General features: G+C 38.5%; 1 protein-coding gene across 25 annotated transcripts in view; it reads right to left on the bottom strand.

The window, feature by feature from the left end:
- LOC105486162 (PR/SET domain 5) overlaps nt 1-17,793 on the bottom strand; it is a 344,263-nt gene that overhangs the window by 139,013 nt on the left and 187,457 nt on the right. The window lies entirely within an intron of this gene.

Genomic DNA, 17,793 nt, shown 5'->3' with positions numbered 1-17,793 from the left:
GGCATCATGAATGAAGAAAGTTTGAGAACCCTTGATCTAGAGGGTACAAATTGTGTACTGTCTAAGAGGAATTCCTAGAAATAAAAACTTTAGAACTAAATTTTCTACAGATTTTGGGAGATAAGTTTAAAAATAAATCAATTGTGATTTATGTGTTTTCTTTTTGTTGTTGAGATGGGAGTCTCCCTCTGTCACCCAGGTTGGAGTGCAGTGGCATGATCTTGGCTCACTGCAACCTCTGCCTCCCTGGTTCAAGCGATTCTCTTGCCTCAGCCTCATGAGTGGCTGGGACTACTCATGAGTAGCTGGGTAGCTGGGACTACTCATGAGTAGCTGCTGCCATATTCAGCTATTTTTGTTGTTATTGTTGTATTTTTAGTAGAGATAGGGTTTCACCATGTTGACCAGGCTGGTCTCAACTCCTGACCTCAAATGATCCATCTGCTTTGGCCTCCCAAAGTGCTAGGATTACAGGTTTGAGCTACCGCGCCTGGCTGATTTATGTATTTTCATTTCTATTACCTCATATTTTTCCAGGAGGATATTCTTTTATAAAATCTAAATTACATTTCTTAAATGAGGCATTTTTTATTATAAAAACAATTAAGAAAACTCAAGGCAAAGAAGTATCTCAAAATGAAGAGAAAAATAATTTATAATTCCTTAGCCATCTTTGATACCAGGAACTTAGTCATATCACCATCTTTTTAGCCTGGATTAATTGTGAAATAAATAAATTAATATTATTCCATTCCAACAGCTTGCAAGTTACTACTTAGTGCATCATTAAAAAGTTTCGTTCAGATATAGGTAAACTTGCAGTGAGATTTTTTAAATCAAATATGTCTTCAAAAATATTGCTATAAATGTTCTTGGGCTGGGCATGGTGGCTCATGCCCGTAATTCTAGCACTTTGGGAGGCCGAGGCAGATTAATTATCTGAGGTCAGCAGTTTGAGACCAGCCTGGCCAACATGGTGAAATCCCGTCTCTACTAAAAATACAAAAATTAGCTGGGCGTTGCGATGGGCACCTGTAATCCCAAGTACTTGGGAGGCTGAGGCAGGAGAATCACTTGAAACCAGGAGGTGGAGGTTGCAGTGAGCTGAGATTGCTCCATTGCACTCCAGCCTGGGTGACAAGAGCACAACTCCCTCTCAAAAAGAAAACAAAAACATTTTTGAATTGAGGTAGTGTATGCATGTTTCTTGTTAACAAGTTGTATTTATATTTTCTCCCTAGTATCAAAAATCTATAACTTTTTTTGCAGACCCATAAAAAACAGTATGTAAATAACCTGACAGACATACATGTGCCCACCAACTAGCCTAAGAAATCCAACCTTCTCAATACAGGTGCTGCTCTCAATTGCCTCCTCCCCCACCACCTGCAGCACTGTCCCATCTCCTCAGGGATGACAGCTTCCTCAGATATGTTAAGTACCATTCCCTTGCCTTTCTCTATATTGTTACTACCTATGTATGGATGGAACCTTAAGATAGAATATTATTTTGCCATTTTAAAGTATGTAAATACTATCATACTGTATCCACTTTTTGTGCGTGTTCTGTTGAGATGTACTTTATCCTTGTTCAACATTATCCTCACAGGTTTCTAGGCCTCACTTTCATTTTTGTGAACACATGTAGCTCATATTTACTAATTTTCAATGTTGTGCCATATTACAAATTAAATACAGGTATACCACAATTTATGTATATACATTCTCCAATGATGGATAGCTATGTTATTCCCAGTTGTACACTCTTATAAATAATGTTGCCCTGAAAAATCTTGTACACTTGAATATAGGTGAAAGCAACTCTCTAAGGGATGTGTACCTAGAAGTGGGACTGACTCTTCAACTTTTCTACAAATGAATAAATAGCTCTGCAAAATTAATAAACCATTTTATACTCCAATATTCAGTGTATCCTTGTGATTCTATCACCTTGTTTTAGATGTTTTGAGACTTTTATTAGGTATGTAAGTATACATAAATTTTAAACTATTATATTATTGGAAATTAGAACCTTTTATCATTTTGACATGACCTTCTCTATCTGTAATAATTCTTCATTACCTTGAAATTAATATGACTGCAATATAGCTATAAAAGCATTTTAAAATTAGTACTTGCCTGCTATACCCATCTTTTTGCTTTCAAACAGCCTATATCCTTATGTATGCGGAGTAACTTTTATAAACAACATATGACTAGATTTTTTTCACCCAAACTTTTTTGTGATCCAAAGATTATTTCTATCTAAGATGGCAAATTTTGTCTCTTTACAAATTTGTGATTACTGATATACTTGAATATATTTCCAATATTTATTTTGTGCACTACTATTATCCTATTTGTTTTACAAGTTTTTCCCATATATTTTATTACATGTTTTAGATTGATCCTTTCCCTGGTACTACTTTAAAAGTTATTATCTCTATTTCTATCCTTTTAATGGTTATCCTTAAAATATTTTACTTTGTATGTTTAAAACTAAAGTTTACCCATATGTTTTCTCTCCTATTGAATAATACAGGTTCCGTAGAATGATCCTCTTGCAAGTTAGTATGTAGCAGTATTTTATTTATATCTTGGTTTTTAATGCTTATCTTAGTCACTTTGAGCTGCCATAACAAAATACCATAGACTGGGTCGCTATAAACAACAGGCGTTTATTTCTCACCATTCTGGAGGCTGGAGGTCTAAGGTCAGGGTGTCACTGTAGTCAGGTTCACGTGAGGGCTCTCTTCCGGGTTGCAAATTCCCTGTCCTCACATGGTGGAGGGAAAGTACTCTGGTCTCTTCAGCTCCTTATAAGGGCACTAATCCCATTCATGACAGCTATACCCTCATGACCCCATCAGCTCCCAAAGATCCCATTCTCTAATACCATCATAGTGATGGTTAGGATTTTACAAATTAATTTGGGGAGAATGAAAATATTCAGTCCATTGCAGTGCCTAATATGAAATCATTATTACTTTATACAATCAATGTGATTTAGCTTTATACATGTTAAACAATTTCTTTACTTTTCAGGCTTTTTTATTTATCTGATTTTCCAAGGATCTGTTGGTGGCAAATTGTTTTTGACTGAAAATGACTACTTTTCTCATTTGTTGTTGAATGAAAGTCTAAAAATCCAATGATATATATCATAGGCTCACTTTACTCTTTATATTTCTTAATATCTCTTTACCATTTCCATCTCTTTGTGTTGTACTCTAATTTCTTTTTTTTTAATTAATTAATTATTATTATTATACTTTAAGTTCTAGGGTACATGTGCATAACGTGCAGGTTTGTTACATATGTATACTTGTGCCATGTTGCTGTGCTGCACCCATCAACTCGTCAGCACCCATCAACTCGTCATTTACATCAGGTATAATTGGGAGTTATACTCTAATTTCTTAAAGTCAATTGATTTTAAAAATCAGTTGATCAATTCTCTTTTCAGCTTGCTGTTTAATGGGATCCTAGGGCTTTTAATTTCTGTTGTCATATTTTTAACTTTTAGAAGTTTTATTTGCTTATTTCCCAACTCCATTTAATTTTTGATACAATCTCATTTTTCTCATAAGCAATTCATGTTGTTTATGCCTATTTGAAAATATTCTAGACATTTATATAATTTACTTTATCTGATAAAGCATTATCTTAAGATGTTTGGAAGTCTAGTTCTGCTTTTTGTGGTTTCTCCTGTCTCCTGCTCGTGGCTTTTGTTTCCTTGGGTGTCTGGGATTTGAAATCATGAGCACACGTTTGGTGGTCTTTATCTGTTAAAATCCTGTGACCCCTAGGTTGAGGGTAAGTCCCTCCAGACAGCATTTGTGTTTGCTTCTGCCAGGCACTCTGGGATGCTATCAATCAAAGACTGTTTTAAGTTGATTTATTGCCTTAGGGTTTTCTGGTGAGGCAGATATTGTAAGTCTGAACTCCACACTTGAGGGAGGGATTGCGGTTATAAACTCTAAGAAGAAAGCTTTCCCTAGCCAGCAATTACTCCAAAACAGTTAAATGACTCAAGCACCAACCCCTTTATCAAAGGAAGATTATGTCTAGTTCCCAATTTTATTTTGAGCATAGCATTTCTAGAGTCCAAGAATAATAGTGGTATGGGATTCCATCTTTCCCTATAATCTGAACATACAGTTTGTCTCGTTTTCCCTGACACCATGAAAAACCAAGTCTTGACATCACCAATACTGGCAAACACCTTGCAGGTGCTGCATCCTCAACTTGAACTTATCACTCGCTTTCAGCTCCATTTTTGCTCGTTGAATCCTGAAGGTTACCATTACTTTTTTACAAGTTCAGATGTTTGTTGTTTGCTTTGCTTTATCCAGCATTAATAAGTACTCCTTACATGGCCTTTTTTCCAGGATATGGAGTGTCTACCATGTTGCCAGAAATGAAAGTAACTATGTGTATAATTTAAAGATGTAAAAAAAATGTTTAATGAGTCTTCACAGTCATCAGGAAAAACGCTGAATTTTCTTTGCAGTCCAAAAAATACAATGTGCTTTCCCCTCTAGTCTGAATAAACATAATCTATTTTCACATATCACAATACCTTTGGCAACTTCAAATATTTTTTCAAATATTCCACTGTTTTTCAAAAACTTGAAAATGAAAAGGTAGTTTTAAGTATTTGGAGCAGAATTTGTTTGAAGTTGCTGGGATTTCTTATTAAGGCTTTCACTATATCCAAATATTCTACTTAAACTTTTATTTAAAAAAATACAAAGACATTATTATGAAGTTATGAGAAGAAAAAGAAGCTTAATCCCTACACTTTATTTGTAAGACCAGAAGTCGTGAAGACATGAGGGGCACAGCACCCATGGTAGCTGTCAATGACAGGTGAGGGTTTTGCAGAGAACATCCTGAGACAGAACTAACTGCCAAAATGCCATCCTAAGAGCAAGAAGACGTATCAGGGAAGAAAAGGAAATGAAAATCAAGGCCTGAGCACCAGAGATTAAGAAAAACCCTTTCACTCCTTCCCAAATTTCCTCTTAGGAGACACTGTCTAGGTGAGTATCTTAGACATTGCTCATGCAGATGCTTAAGAGACTGGTTCCCTGCTAGTATACTGAGATTCTGGTGAGGGAGGAGGGCTTTGTAGTTATCACAAGAGGTTTAAAAATGCAAACATGTATTAATCATTGGCTTAGCTGAATAAATAATGTCTTATACACTTACACAGACACACGTTATCCACTCACATACTGATACTTTTCACATGTTTATATATGCTATTGCTGATTAATTTAATATACTTCACTTACAAATGTCATTGAAATTATATTACCTTTCCTTATTTTCTCCTTCACAATATACTACAAGTACAACCACCATGTATTTATACATGCATGTTGGAAGAAAAGTAAAGGACAAAATGGATAAAAAAAAGTAAAGGATAAAATTGGAAAGTTCTTCCAATTAAAGAAGTTTGAAGAGGAATCCATTTGATTAAGTAGTTTTCAACCTGCCTGGACTCCCTTTTCTCTACCTAGAACCATTTAAAGTCAGGGAGTCCTTGGGGTTTTGCCCTAAGAGAAGCTCATGAAGGTCCCACGATCATATTTCTATGTCAGTCTGGCAAGAAACGCGCTCTGTCATAACTAAGTATATTAACAGGCAGCTGTGTTTGCCCTTTAAATGCCTCTCCTCTTCATCTCAGATCCTACACAGAGCCTGCACTATTCCTGAAGATATCACAAGAAGATATATAATTCATGGCAGATACTAGTCAGACTGTCTACAGTGCTCCTTGAAGGAACTTCTAATGCCTACCACGGAAAAGGATTCCAACGTATAGTGAATGTCTTCAAAGCAAGTGTTAGAGAATTTCAGCTCCAGTAAATGGCCCTTATACTGGAGGCAGAGCCAAGAGGTCATAGGTCACTCACCTCTAAAGTTAAGAGTACCAAATAAACCAAAATAGGAGAAAATAAATGCATTTTCTTTTTCAGAGAGCAAACCCTCACATACCCCTCCTCTTACTAATTTCTTTTCATTACCCCTAATAAGCCATGCCAAAGAAATACCAATCTGAACATGGTCAACACAGTTAGAACAAGCTCAGTGGTACAGGGGATATACTTGGAGAGGCACTGATTTCTGCTCCTGCTCCTTTCTCTGAAAACTGTGAAAAAAAAAAAAAATCTTTATTGCCTCTAGAGCCTTCCTGAGTAGAATATGTAGTATAAATTATACACTTTAACTCATTAGCTGAATTTAAGTAGAGAAAGAATGATTAGGTTCTTGATTAATTCTGTTTCTGGATGATTACACAGTTTAACTGACAAATAGCTTGTCCTTTGTCATCATAACTTGGGAATCATTACTAAATGGAGGCAATGTATTTGTCAGTTAAACTGTAATCTATTAGAGGCAGAATTAATCAGGAGTCTCATCAGTCTAGCTTTAATCAAACAATACTTGGCAGAATTCATTCAAAAGATAGGATTTACACAGCTCTATGCCCTGCACCCTGTAATCTAGCTAATAAAAAGTCATATTTTGTGTAGTTAATACCCACCTATATAAAAGAACAGTATCTTCAAATGTTACTTTTTTTTGATAAGATGAATTAATAAATCTCAACATCATCTGAGAGGGTTCTACAGAAACAAAGTTAAATTTTAGATAAACTTTGGAGGACTCTGAACGTGAAGTCCTTAGAAATAGAAATTGATGGCCGGGCGCGGTGGCTCAAGCCTGTAATCCCAGCACTTTGGGAGGCCGAGACGGGTGGATCACGAGGTCAGGAGATCGAGACTATCCTGGCTAACACGGTGAAACCCCGTCTCTACTAAAAAATACAAAAAACTAGCCGGGCGAGGTGGCGGGCGCCTGTAGTCCCAGCTACTCGGGAGGCTGAGGCAGGAGAATGGCGTGAACCCTGGAGGCGGAGCTTGCAGTGAGCTGAGATCCGGCCACTGCACTCCAGCCTGGGCGACAGAGCGAGACTCCGTCTCAAAAAAAAAAAAAAAAAAAAAAAAAAAGAAATAGAAATTGATTAGAAGCTTTCTTTTAGTAGAGCTAAGAATTCCTGACCAAAAGGTTAGAGGTATGACTCCATCACACAGGCTACCAAAGATAAGGATGGGTCAACCTCGGATCCCTGGATGGATCAAGGGTGGTTGATCCACACACAGTAGGTACATAATCCAAAGATATCCTGTGGTTGCTCTCTATGGTTTACATTAGACCACAATCAAATAAAATGGAAAATAAGACCAATGAGCTCTTTCTCTTATAGTCAGAGGCCAAGGTAAAGGTGTCACAAAATCATAGACTGATGCTTAATATGTTCTCTTTCATGATATGTTCTCTTTCTCTAGCCTGACTCTATTGAAATTGAGAAAGGGAAACTTGTAAGCGATGAAAGAAAACAGGAAGACTAGTGAGCATGGTGAGGACTGTTAGAGCTTGTGGTCTTCTGAATATATATAATTACGGGTTTGCTTAGGAGAAGGTTCAACTTGAGAGTGAAACACTAGCTCCTCTGTGGTTGTATCTTTTTTTTTTTTTTTTTTTTGAGACGGAGTCTCGCTCTGTAGCCCAGGCTGGAGTGCAGTGGCCGGATCTCAGCTCACTGCAAGCTCCACCTCCCGGGGTTCACGCCATTCTCCTGCCTCAGCCTCCCAAGTAGCTGGGACTACAGGCACCCGCCACCTCGCCCGGCTAGTTTTTATGTATTTTTTAATAGAGACAGGGTTTCACCGTGTTAGCCAGGATGTGTGGTTGTATCTTCTGTGAATACACTATGGATACACCTTTTCTCTATCTGTCTCGATCAAAGCTGTAATAAAGCCACAGTGTACACACTTAATGAAACAATGTCCAAGTGACCAACCTGGATTTCAAATAAAATTTAGAGATGTTTACCAAAGAGGAATCAGATGTGGAAGACAGTCTTTGTCTCTCTCTCACACACACAAAAAGACATTTTAGGACTTAAAGGGTATGCATACGTTTTGTTCCAAAATAATTTTGTTTGGCTACTTTTTGTAGATTAGATTATGTTATAGCCATTAATGTTTACTCTATTAAAACTCACAAAATGACATATTTCACCAGATAATTATTTCCTATTTCTAAATTTAAAACAAAATCTAAAAAATTCATAAGGGACTCTCACTAAGGAGAGACCCTGAGAACACCACATCATCAATTTACACTTAGACCTTTCTGCAAAAGTGGAACATTTTAATGTCTTTAATTTTATATCATTGATTTTAGAGAAGTTTGCCTTACCAAAAATGTTTAAAACAAAGGTTCAGCTGAAAGCAAAATAGTGTTTCATTTAAAAAAAAACCATGAGGCACAAATTTGGTGTCAATTTCTTAAATATGAAATTTCTAGATAAACTAAATTTTATAAATTTCTAGTTTCCCATTTTCTCTGTTGCTATGGTAGTGGCTGGATGATCTGTCAGACACATTACAAACTGTGGCATAGATGAAATTGACAACTTGTAAACAAAAAAGGCTTGTGTTATATTTTTAAAAGACGTGGGACAGGTTCACTTAACCCTCAAACTTTCTCTTCTGCAAAATGTCTCACTAATTTCCACTGTGGGATATGGAGCCTCAACTGTGAGGCTGTCTGTGATCACAGACAGTCACTTGTTGACTTTCTAGCCTGTACTGTGGCAAGAAACTATTTGCCAACCTTTCCTTAGACAAGGCACAGAGCACTTAAACTCTCCACTGTGGTCCAGAGCAAGGTTTCTGGATCTCAGCAAAAGGGCCAGATAATTCCTTGGTGTGAGGACTGTCCTGTGCACCCACTAGATGTCAGTAGTACACCCTTCCCCACTCCATCCTCCACCCAGTTGTGACAACCCAAAATATCTCCCTACATTGCCAAATGTCCCCTGGGGGTCAAACCACGGAAACACTATAGACAGTGCTTCTCAAACCATCTGTAATGAAAGATTGTTTTTCCCAGTCTGTTGCAGAGTGATACTTTTATAAAATATACTTAAAATGAATTACTAGAAAAATTATCATGTACTTCAATGTCACAGCAATGCCAAAATGCTACAAGAGTTCTAAACACTTCCTCATGATTTCTTTAGTTATCACAGACCAGAAATAAAGAGTTTGTGGGCTGCCACTGGTCTGCGAGCCACACTTTTGAATAGCACTGGTCTAGAACGCAAGTATCTTTGATCTTAGGATGCCCATAATTCAATTTTATCATAATCTAGATGAACAAATTATACAATAGACCTTATATAAAGATGCCTACCATCATAATTACACTTACATCTTGAATTAGATATAATTTTAATTTTACATATAAAAATTCAAGTTTATGGCTAGGGTAGTGAGGAGGTTATAAATGGAAAAAGAATTAATACTTGTTGAACTTGACTGCAGATACTTGTGGATTCATTATCCTATTCTCTGCTTCTGTAGATTTCACATTTTTCTTCTAAAAAGTTAAATTTGTTTTTTTAAAAGCTGCTTTCATGCTATTCTAGAACTTAAAAATATCGCCATTATCCTTCTGCATCAGGAGTCTTGTCTTTCTCTATCTAGGGGAACTATTTTTGATATCAGGAAGATGGATCGTGTAAACATTCAGCCATCTCAGAAGTCAGAAACTGTGTTTTGCACGCCTGCTTCGAGACAACCCAGTGCTCCAGTGACTGGCCTCGCTGTGAGCCACAAAAGCGGACTGGTGAGCAGCAGATTCTCAAAACCTGGCCCGTCTCTCCCCAACCCCAGCATAGCCAGGCTGTTCACAGGGGTCTGCAGTAAGGGCCTTCTTGTACTCTTGTATGACAGGGTATGTGTATAACTGGGCCTACATCTGTACTTCATATGGCAATTCCCACAACAGATCCTCCAAGAATAAAAGAGAGCTACAGATAGGCACCTGCAGTGGCCCTGACCACTGATCAGACGTCAGACTGATGTGTGCTCCTCAACATGGCAGAGGCTGAGAAACCCATGCTGTGATTTTTCAGAGTCCTCCACTTTCCTAGGAGTCAGGTAAGATTAGTAATCTTCCCTTAGTATGATGGGTTTTGAGACGAAAAGATGACTACCTGCTTCTATATATCAAATTCGCAACAGAATTGCGGGTGAAATTTAGAGGAGGGTTTGCAAGTGTGGTCCCATGGGTTTCTATTACACACAGCTGAGGGAACAGAGCTACAGCCCACAGTACGGCATGCCATATATCTAACAGTTCCTCTTAATGGGCCCCTTTCTGAAAGTGCATGTGCCACCAGCTGCATACAATCAAAATGCATTGCGCTTCCCTCTAACAAGCAGCCTTGCTTAGAAAACTTCTTTTACAGATGTTTATAGCTTTTGTGACTTTTTATTCACCGTCTTATTTTTATAGCCAGTGTGATCTTTCAACATATGACAAAACATACCCATGGCCTAGTAAACAATGCACCTAAAAATTATAACTCTTAGGAAGCTAGGAGAATATTTAAAGCAGGTTTCTACATAACACATCCATAATTGGTTTTGCATTGTAGCTAATGAAAAACACACTTCTATAAATTAGGAAAATGAATTGCACAAGCAACACATAGAACACTAAAAACAAGCCCAGTAAATAGGATATAATTTTCATATTAAAGTGTCGCACACAGCGTTTAAATAGAAACAAGGAGGCACCTGGTCCCTTTTAATTAATCCACTCTGAGGCCCACAGAATAGTGCATGTAAATGAAATGGCTGGGCAGCCAGAAAGTCCTATCATTTGCATAGAGGTGATAAAAGAGCTTATCTGGCATAAAGCACGCAAAGAAGCATCCAAACTAGCTCAAAAGCCTTGTTTTCCTGGGGCTGCAGGGGTGACTCAAACTAGTCCACTTGGAATCGTGAGACAAAACATAAACTTTTCCCTAATGTTCTCCTAATTTCTAGTCCAGTGGACTTCAACCCTGCCTGCACATTTAAACCACCTAGGGATCTTTTTAAAAACATTGATGCCTAGGGCCCACCCTCACGCAGCCTGATTTAACTAGTTTGGGCAGGGCCAGGCACTAGCTTTTTAAAAGCTCCCAAGGTGCCTCGAATGTGCAGCCAGAAGTGAGAACTTCTGATCTAGTTCACCACCCTCTACCATAAGCATTGTAATGATAATAACAATGACAAAAACAGCATCAGTAACAACTCCTACTCTTTCTACTACTACTATTATACTCTGCCACCCCTGCACTGCTGCCTATGTTCACAAACTGCCTACTTTCCGCTGGCTGGCAAAGTGCTAAGAAATTTAGAGACTGTTTTCCCATTTAGCTGTTAAGCAATGCTGCAAATTTGCTATGGTTATTCTCGCTTTACAATGAAGAAACATTTGTTGAAAAACATGACCAAGGTTATTGTAAGGTAATGTTGTGCTTTGGTAAAGGATAAGTCGAGGTAAACATCCAGAGTGACTCAGTGAGTCTACAGTGCAGGCGTAGAACTCCACTTGTTATCATAGCCATGTAGTCATAACATGGGAAGGCCATCACTTGGCTCTAAGCCACTATTTTCTGTAAAAGGTATAATTGCCCTGTTGACACTGCGCAGGCTCAGCTCAACATGGCTTGACATGGTGGGCACGTGGGTGCCCAGAGAAAGAGAGAGAGAGAGAATCAGAGCTGTCTGTCTTTGCAGAGGGACAGAGGGGAGCCAGGACACAGCTCAGCTTGCTTGTAGCAAAAGAGAGAAAGAGTTAAGTCACTGACCCTGAAGGCAAGGGAGAGCCGGCAGCACAGCTGTGTATGGGGGCTGCTGGACTAAGCAGCCAAGACAGGGTGGACAGTGTGAGAAAGCTGTTAATGAGAGCTGCCTACGATCCCCCGAGTGTTCTTTCTGCTCATCCACCCACTCCCTTGAACCTCAGCATGGATCAGAACCTGACTCTTGGCATGACATTTGGCATAGTCGTGAACCTGACAGTTATACAATCAGAGAGAGCAGAACAAAAAATAAGGCACTTGTAATCCCAGGCCTGTGTCTTGGGTGACTCTGCTTCCTACCTGAGCCTCTTCCCTGGTCTATATCACTGCTGGCAGAACCCTGATTCTATTTGGGTGTTGCCTTCTGCCTGGTTAAGCACCCTGGAGGAGGACCCTCCCGAGCCCAGCCGAAAGAGTGACCCTTGATCAGGCTAAGCCTCGGCTCCACACTTTCTACACACTGGAATCACCTGAAGAGCTTCAAAAAATGCTGATGCACACCCCCAGAGATTGTGATTTCATGGTCTGAGGTATGGCCTGCGTTTTGGCAGTTTGGAAATATTCCCCGGTGATTCTAATTTGCAGATGCATTTGGGGACTGATGCGCTAACCCAACGACAGCAATTCCATTTCCCTTGCAGCCATGGATTTAGCTTAGAGCATGTGACCCGACTGTAATTACTGAGAAGAGAAGGTAAGTCTACAGGAGATTCTGAAAAAGGCCTCTTCTGCCTGTTGATGCAGACCACATAAGGAGAGCCTGCTGGAGCTGCTGCAGCCATGTACTGAACAGGCGAGGAGCTGGCTGAGGACAGCAAGAGACATGAGAAAAGTCCGGGCCGCTAACGACCCTGTTGAGCTATTAACCAACCACTGACGGCCCTTCCTCTGAAATTCTTGTCATGTGACTTAATACAAATCCTCATCTTTTGAGGCCCTTTCAGTTGGGCTTTTGGTTAGTTTGGGATAAAAATCATCCTACTGCCTACATCTTCCCAATCATTACACCATATGCTAATGGCCCTATCCCAGTGACACAGAATACTTCTAGCTTGCATTGAAGCACAGCACTGACAATGAACAAAAAATTCAATGTCAGTGGCTGGCTATTAAAAATGATAATACACGGCCGGGCGCGGTGGCTCAAGCCTGTAATCCCAGCACTTTGGGAGGCCGAGACGGGCGGATCACGAGGTCAGGAGATCGAGACCATCCTGGCTAACCCGGTGAAACCCCGTCTCTAGTAAAAAAATACAAAAAAATAGCCGGGTGAGGTGGCGGGTGCCTGTAGTCCCAGCTACTCGGGAGGCTGAGGCAGGAGAATGGCGTAAACCCGGGAGGCGGAGCTTGCAGTGAGCCGAGATCCGGCCACTGCACTCCAGTCTCGGCGACAGAGCAAGACTCCGTCTCAAAAAAAAAAAAAAAAAAAATGATAATACACAACACAGTCTAAGAATCCCGGCTCTAAAAATGGGAATGAGTGTTCTTTTACACAGCAACATTTTTCTTACACATGTAACGAGAGTTACAAAGGAAGCCGAAAAAAATTTGCTGATAAGAATTCTGAGAACAATGTACTTGTGCATTGTAAAGAATGTCCTTTGTAATCCTTGAAAGAAAAGGAATGCAGTTAAATGAAAGAGTGTTATTATTTAAATTATCTCATGGGAAATTACTTCATTCACTGCATAATGACTAAGTGTTTAGATTTTTTATTTTAATCTTACAAAAGAAGAAGAATCATATGAACAGGAAAATTTTGTTACAAGAAAAAAGTTATGCTTATCAACTTAAAAAATTATGATGAAAACTTTGAAAAATCAATGCAAATTGTAATGAAAATATAAGAAAGCATAAATGAAAGAGAAAGAAATATAAGGGAAGTAAATATGATAAAAATATAGACGATATACAGAAAATATAAAAACATATATATACACACACTTATGCCAACTGATATATAGTGTCCAAGACAAAAATGTTGACTTTCAAATAACATTGAGAATGGAAGTCAACTAAGAAAACAATAAATTGTCAGAGTTGGGAGAACATGTTTCTGATGTAACTGTCTTTTTCTGTTGTCATGTATCATCCTCATTGCTTTGTGTTATCTTAAAAAATTGCTAATGAAAATCAAAGTCTTATAAATTTAAGATAGCTTGATTTTTATTTTTATTTTTATTTTTATTTTTTGCATGTTGCTGGGAATTTCCTTTACCAATGGAACATTCCTTACAAGTGTATAGTCTCAGACCCAGTAATCCACCACCAAAGGTAAATTTAGGAAGAAAAATATTAAATACTTCCTTTAAAAAGGTCTTTTCCTATATTTGAACTAGTACTTTAAGCTTACATACCAATTAATTTAAGTGTTGCCAGCTCTACTTACAAAGGATCTGACAACAATCAAGATAATTCCCATGATTAGATGACGTCATTGAGAGTCATTTCATCAGCAAAAGTCTGCATGGAGTATTAGGTAAGACACTGTGTTAGAAACCAAGAGAAACACAAAACGGTTTCAAACGTGGTCCTTATTCTCAAGAAGAATACAACAGATTAGTAAAGAAAATCCTGGCCGGTGGAGTAGACGAAGTTGAGATGTCCATCATGAAGTTGAGTTGTCCATCACCTTCAGCTTTTGTTGCTACACAATTTGAAGTATGGTATGCAGCAAATACAGAGTATCCTTGTCAATTTGGGGGGGGGGGGGTAATATAGGAGTACAGAGAATGAAGTGAAATGAGAATTCAACATAGTCACAGACTCTTACATTTAAGAAGCAGATCCAGCCAGTCCACACAGAACTGAATTAATTCAACTCGGCCACTTCCAAAAATAACAAGCATGCTTTCTGACATATGTGATGGTGGCAAGTGTAATCCATCTTTGAATAAAACCATAAAGTTTATCCAGAGGTGTGTAGGAGAAAGGAATTATGTACATGTAAAGCCTTAGAAAAGGGATATCTAATTCTAAAAAAAACATACTTATCCCATTACACAATTTTGAAAATAATAAGAACACAGCAGAAAGGTGCTATCACACATGCAGCCAGTTCACCCATGACTAACACAGCATTCATTTCAGCCAAGTTTATGTCAACAGGTGAAACAAAACCATCAAGGAGCGGGCAGAATTCAGAGGAAATCATATCAATATAAATTACATCTCTGAGTCAACACTCTGCACAGATGCAAGGAGCTAGTAGCATAAACCTGCCCCAGGCAAACTTAAAAATGCTGAAGAAACAGCCTATTTGCACAGGTGAGGATTCCATAGTTGTCCTGGAAGAGATCTTGCTAGATTTGCTTTAATTTGCTAGATTTAATTTGCTCAAAACTCATAAAATATTTTGACAAAAAGTCAGTCAGCCTAAAAGATTAAAAACAAAGAAAAAGATGACAACAGTATTACTGTAATAAATGAGAAATGTTTATTTTCTAAATTTGAATATCATTAACATTTTAAAATTCCAAAGGTAACTGTAGAAGTTGTTTTTTTTTTACTTAGAAAATTAGCATCTTTACTATTTACCTTTTTTTTTAATTATTATTATTATACTTTAAGTTCCAGGGTACATGTGGATAACGTGCAGGTTTGTTACATATGTATACTTGTGCCATGTTGGCGTGCTGCATCCATCAACTTGTCAGCACACATCAACTCGTCATTTGCATCAGGTATAACTCCCAGTGCAATCCCTCCCCCCTCCCCCCTCCCCATGATAGGCCCCGGTGTGTGATGTTCCCCTTCCCAAGTCCAAGTGATCTCATTGTTCAGTTCCCACCTATGAGTGAGAACATGCGGTGTTTGGTTTTCTGTTCTTGCGATAGTTTGCTGAGAATGATGGTTTCCAGCTGCATCCATGTCCCTACAAAGGACACAAACTCATCCTTTTTGATGGCTGCATAGTATTCCATGGTGTATATGTGCCACATTTTCTTAATCCAGTCTGTCACTGATGGACATTTGGGTTGATTCCAAGTCTTTGCTATTGTGAATAGTGCCGCAATAAACATACGTGTGCATGTGCCTTTAGAGCAGCATGATTTATAATCCTTTGGGTATATACCCAGTAATGGGATGGCTGGGTCATATGGTACTTCTAGTTCTAGATCCTTGAGGAATCGCCATACTGTTTTCCATAATGGTTGAACTAGTTTACAATCCCACCAACAGTGTAAAAGTGTTCCTATTTCTCCACATCCTCTCCAGCACCTGTTGTTTCCTGACTTTTTAATGATTGCCATTCTAACTGGTGTGAGATGGTATCTCATTGTGGTTTTGATTTGCATTTCTCTCATGGCCAGTGATGATGAGCATTTTTTCATGTGTCTGTTGGCTGTATGAATGTCTTCTTTTAAGAACTGTCTGTTCATATCCTTTGCCCACTTTTCGATGGGGTTGTTTGTTTTTTTCTTGTAAATTTGTTTGAGTTCTTTGTAGGTTCTGGATATTAGCCCTTTGTCAGATGAGTAGATTGCAAAAATTTTCTCCCATTCTGTAGGTTGCCTGTTCACTCTGATGGTAGTTTCTTTTGCTGTGCAGAAGCTCTTTAGTTTAATTAGATCCCATTTGTCAATTTTGGCTTTTGTTGCCGTTGCTTTTGGTGTTTTAGACATGAAGTCCTTGCCCATGCCTATGTCCTGAATGGTATTACCTAGGTTTTCTTCTAGGGTTTTTATGGTATTAGGTCTAACATTTAAGTCTCGAATCCATCTTGAATTAATTTTCGTATAGGGAGTAAGGAAAGGATCCAGTTTCAGCTTTCTACTTATGGCTAGCCAATTTTCCCAGCACCATTTATTAAATAGGGAATCCTTTCCCCATTTCTTGTTTTTCTGAGGTTTGTCAAAGATCAGATGGCTGTAGATGTGTGGTATTATTTCTGAGGACTCTGTTCTGTTCCATTGGTCTATATCTCTGTTTTGGTACCAGTACCATGCTGTTTTGGTTATTGTAGCCTTGTAGTGTAGTTTGAAGTCAGGTAGCGTGATGCCTCCAGCTTTGTTCTTTTGACTTAGGATTGTCTTGGAGATGCGGGCTCTTTTTTGGTTCCATATGAACTTTAAAGCAGTTTTTTCCAATTCTGTGAAGAAACTCATTGGTAGCTTGATGGGGATGGCATTGACTCTATAAATTACCTTGGGCAGTATGGCCATTTTCATGATATTGATTCTTCCTATCCATGAGCATGGTATGTTCTTTCATTTGTTTGTGTCCTCTTTTATTTCACTGAGCAGTGGTTTGTAGTTCTCCTTGAAGAGGTCCTTTACATCCCTAGTAAGTTGGATTCCTAGGTATTTCATTCTCTTTGAAGCAATTGTGAATGGAAGTTCATTCATGATTTGGCTCTCTGTTACTGGTGTATAAGAATGCTTGTGATTTTTGCACATTAATTTTGTATCTTGAGACTTTGCTGAAGTTGCTTATCAGTTTAAGGAGATTTTGGGCTGAGACAATGGGGTTTTCTAAATATACAATCATGTCATCTGCAAACAGGGACAATTTGACTTCTTCTTTTCCTATCTGAATACCCTTTATTTCTTTCTCTTGCCTGATTGCCCTAGCCAGAACTTCCAACACTATGTTGAATAGGAGTGGTGAGAGAGGGCATCCCTGTCTTGTGCCAGTTTTCAAAGGGAATTTTTCCAGTTTTTGCCCATTCAGCATGATATTGGCTGTGGGTTTGTCATAAATAGCTCTTATTATTTTGAGATACGTTCCATCAATACCGAATTTATTGAGCGTTTTTAGCATGAAGGGCTGTTGAATTTTGTCAAAGGCCTTTTCTGCATCTATTGAGATAATCATGTGGCATCCGATAGTTTTTTTTTCTGTAAGCAAATTTGAGTTTAATCTTCTTTCACAAATGGGTGTTTGTGAAAACTTCTATAATCTCTGATGATGCTACACAGACTTCATTAGGCAGATACATACTTCACACCTCTGCAAAAGCCATTGCTACCTCTAAAATAAAATGACCCTACTGTCATCAGTAGTAACCAGAAACAGATCACATTTCACTTTTTTTCCTAATAGGCCTTGGTGACTTTTTACCTACTAGC

The sequence above is a fragment of the Macaca nemestrina genome, chromosome 3 (genome assembly GCF_043159975.1).
Source record: "Macaca nemestrina isolate mMacNem1 chromosome 3, mMacNem.hap1, whole genome shotgun sequence".
Classification (NCBI taxonomy): domain Eukaryota; kingdom Metazoa; phylum Chordata; class Mammalia; order Primates; family Cercopithecidae; genus Macaca; species Macaca nemestrina.
This window is presented reverse-complemented; position numbering and strand designations above follow the sequence as displayed.